This window comes from Cervus elaphus, chromosome 2 (assembly GCF_910594005.1).
Source record: "Cervus elaphus chromosome 2, mCerEla1.1, whole genome shotgun sequence".
Lineage (NCBI taxonomy): Eukaryota > Metazoa > Chordata > Mammalia > Artiodactyla > Cervidae > Cervus > Cervus elaphus.
In genome coordinates this window covers 11,666,138-11,670,493 of record NC_057816.1, presented here as the reverse complement: position 1 = coordinate 11,670,493, position 4,356 = coordinate 11,666,138, and positions in this window count along the sequence as shown.

The following is a 4,356-nucleotide window of genomic DNA, read 5'->3' as shown; positions in this document are numbered from 1 at the left end:
TGGCTATATATTAGTTTAATATAGTAGTTTAAAAGCTTTATGATACTTTTCACACAAATAATACATAAAAAAGAAACACAAACAATAAAACAAACAGTACCTGGATAGGGCATGGAATCCCACTTCAGCATTCTTCTCTCAAGAATCCCCATGGCAAGAGGAGCCTGGAGGACTACAGTCCGTATGTTGCCAAAGTTGGACACAGCTGAGCAACTAAGCACATCTTTAAAAGTAGAGTAGTAGTACCATCTACATCACCACTGCATTTATGCTTCCGTTCAGACAGCATAGGCTTGAAATAAAAACACTGCACTATTGTCCTCCATACACTTCTGTACAATAAAGTACACAAAGCACACCCACTTGTCTGGGATGTGCCCACAACAATGTGTGTCAGATCTGTGAACTAACTGATGGGGTTGCACATGCAAATGCACTTTTACATGTTTGAAAGTTTTCAACTTGAAGGTCTGCATGTAACAGACTTACTACACAGGTTTTCAGTGAATGTATGTAGTGAAGGAAAAAGAGAGGAGAGTATGGAGCTGCCTGTTCTTTCGCTTTTTACATGTATTATGGCCACTCTGAGCAGGAATTCTATTGGGTATTTTTGAGGCCCTGTTTATGGGAACATCCCTGCAAGTGAGAGAGGAAAAGGATTCCAGGATGTGGGTCAAGAGACATTGTTCGTTTAAAAGATCCAGAGTTGCAAAATTGAAGGAAACAAGTTTTCACTGGTGTATGTGAAAGACTTGGCAAATATCATCCTGATTTGTTTGTAGTGATTCAGCTGTGGTTTAGGAGAGCAGTCCCTGTTGCCCAGGATGAGCAAGAGAGGAGAAGAGAGAGGAGACTGAACTGTGAAAATCAAACATGCATCCCAGGTTAAGTATGTCTAGTACTGAAGAGACGTAAGCCCTGTCAATTTATCTGCTCCCTCCTGAGAAGAATTAGAGTAGTAAAACAGGGAAGGTCCACACTATGCTACCACCTAAGTCTTCTTCTGTCCAGTGAACATTGATTTCTAATGCAATTTCTTTATATACAGAGCATATACTTTGTATGATGGAAGACTTCTAATTTACTATCACATATAAACCTTTGAGGCTGTTCTGTGCCCAGGCACATGGGGCCCTGGAGACTAGCAGGCTGTGTTTCAGCGGCAAACTGCAGTGTATGGGGATCTGCTCTCGTCTGGGCCCTGAGTTATACCTTCAGTCTGGGTTCACATCTGAGGGGTTAACTCTGAAATTCAAAGTGAAGGGGAAGTCGCTAAGTCGTGTCTGACTCCTTGCGGCCCCGTGGACTAATGTAGCCCACCAGGCTCCTCCGTCCATGGGATTCTCCAGGCAAGAGTACTGGAGTGTGTTGTCATTTCCTTCTCCAGGGGATCTTCCCAACCCAGGGATCGAACCCAGGTCTCTGGAATTGCAGGCAGATGCTATAACCTCTGAGGCACCAGGGAAGCCCGGAGTTAACTCTCAGTCAGTCAGTCAGTCACTCAGTTCAGTCATTCAGCCATGTCTGACTCTTTGTGACCCCATGAATCGCAGCATGCCAGGCCTCCCTATCCATCACCAAATCCCGGAGATTACTTAAACCCATGTCCATCGAGTCAGTGATGTCATCAAACCATCTCATCCTCTGTCGTCCCCTTCTCCTCCTGCCCCCGATCCCTCCCAGCATCTGGGTCTTTTCCAATGAGTCAGCTCTTCGCATGAGGTAGCCAAAGTACTGGAGTTTCAGCTTCAGCACCAGTCCTTCCAATGAACACCCAGGACTGATTTACTTTAGGATGGACTGGTTGTTTCTCCTTGCAGTCCAAGGGACTCTCAAGAGTCTTCTCCAACACCACAGTTCAAAAGCATCAATTTTTCAGTGCTCAGCCTTCTTCACACTCCAACTCTCACATTCATACATAACCACTGGAAAAACCATAGCCTTGACGAGACGGATCTTTGTTGGCAATGTAATGTCTCTGCTTTTTGATATGCTATCTAAGTTGGTCATAACTTTCCTTCCAAGGAGTAAGCGTCTTTTAATTTCATGACTGCAATCACCATCTGCAAGGGCTTTGGAGCCCAAAAAATTGCAGTCTGACACAGTTTCCACTGTCTCCCCATCTATTTCCCATGAAGTGTTGGGACCAGATGCCATGATCTTAGTTTCTGAATGTTAAGCTTTAAGCCAACTTTTTCACTCTCCTCTTTCACTTTCATCAAGAGGCTTTTTTACTTCATCTTCACTTTCTGCCATAAGGGTGGTGTCATCTGAATATCTGAGGTTATTGATATTTCTCCTGGCAATCTTGATTCCAGCTTGTGCTTCTTCCAGCCCAGCATTTTCATGATGTTGTCTGCATATAAGTTAAATAAGCAGGGTGACAATATACAGCCTTGCAGTACTCCTTTCTTATTTGGAACCAGTCTGTTGTTCCATGTCCACTTCTAACTGTTGCTTCCTGACCTGCATACAGGTTTCTCAAGAGGCAGGTCAGGTGGTCTGGTATTCCCATCTCCTGAAGAATTTTCCACAGTTTATTGTGATCCACATGGTCGAAGGCTTTGGCATAGTCATAATGCAGAAGTATGTGTTTTTCTGGAACTCTCTTGCTTTTTCAATGATCCAGAAGATGTTGGCAATTTGATCTCTGGTTACTCTGCCTTCTCTCAAACCAGCTTGAACATCTGGAAGTCCACAGTTCACATATTGCTGAAGCCTGGTTTGGAGAATTTTGAGCATTACTCTACTAGCGTGTGAGATGAGTGCAACTGTGTGGTAGTTTGAGCATCCTTTGGGATTGCCTTTCTTTGGGATTGGAATGAAAACTGACCTTTTCCAGTCCTGTGGCCACTGCTGAGTTTTCCAAATTTGCTGACATATTGAGTGCAGCACTTTCACAGCATCATCTTTCAGGATTTGAAATAGCTCAACTGGAATTCCATCACATCCACTAGCTTTGTTCATAGTGATGCTTTCTAAGGCCCACTTGACTTCACATTCCAGGATGTCTGGCTCTAGGTGAGTGATCACACCATCATGATTATCTGGGTCATGAAGATCTTTTTTGCACAGTTCTTCTGTGTATTCTTGTCACCTCTTCTAAATATATTCTGTTTCTGTTAGTTCCATACCATTTCTGTCCTTTATTGATCCCGTCTTTGCATGAAATGTCCCCTTGGTATCTCTAATTTTCTTGAAGAGATCTCTAGTCTTTCCCATTCTGTTGTTTTCCTCTATTTCTTTGCATTGATCACTGAGGAAGGCTTTCTTATATCTCCTGGCTGTTCTCTGGAACTCTACATTCAAATGGGAATATCTTTCCTTTTCTCCTTTGCTTTTCACTCTAGTTGGGTTTCATTCTATCATCTTGCTCTTTATCTTCAATTTGTCCCAAGTTCTTTCTTTCCATTTCTCTTTTTATCCCTGACTTCTTTGTGACTGAATAGTTTTTATGATTCCCTTTTATATCATTTGCCACTTATTAACAATAACTGTTTTTTTAAGTTTTAAGATCCATGTTTTTCCTTCTGGTTATATTTCTTTGGTTGATTGTTTTAAACAATGAATTATGATGTGCCTTTGAATTGTTGTCATATTTCTTGTCCTTGAATTAAGTGAGCTGCTGTGTTAATGGGTTCAAAGGTCTCATCATATCTGGAAAATTTTCAGCCAGTAATTTGTTCTTTTCTCTACTCTCCTTTCACTTTCTGTGGGATTCCATTTACATAAATTTTAGTATTATTTACAAATATTTTACATATATTTAGTTTCAAGTTTCTCTGATGGAAATCTTTTTCCCAACGTCTTTCCATTACAATTTTCCATGTCTCTATTTAACATACTCAATATTCTTCAGCTTCATGAATGTAAGGATTATTGTTCTATTAAGAATTTTAATATCTTTCCCTGATAATTATGTAATGTATATTTTAACTGTTTTTACTAATTGATTTTTCCCTCATTATGGATATTTTCTTGCTTCTTTGCACATCGGAATTTTTTTTTTCTTTTTAAATGTATTTATTTATCTTAATTAGAAGATAATTACTTTTCAATATTTTGATTGACCTAGGACAAATACTTTCACAATTCATATGGAAATTTTAGATTGGGTATCGGATAAGGTCATTTTTACCCATTGGATGCTGGATATTTTTTTAATTTTTATAAATTACTCCTGGCACTGTTTGCAAACACTGTTAATTTCTTGGAAACAATTGTACTTTTTGAAGACTTGCTGTCCATTTTTTTAGCTGAGATGAGACCAGCCTTTAGACCAGGTTTACTCTTCCCCACTAGCAAGGCAATATTGTCTTCAGGGCCATACTGGTGTCATGAGAATTATGAGTAATT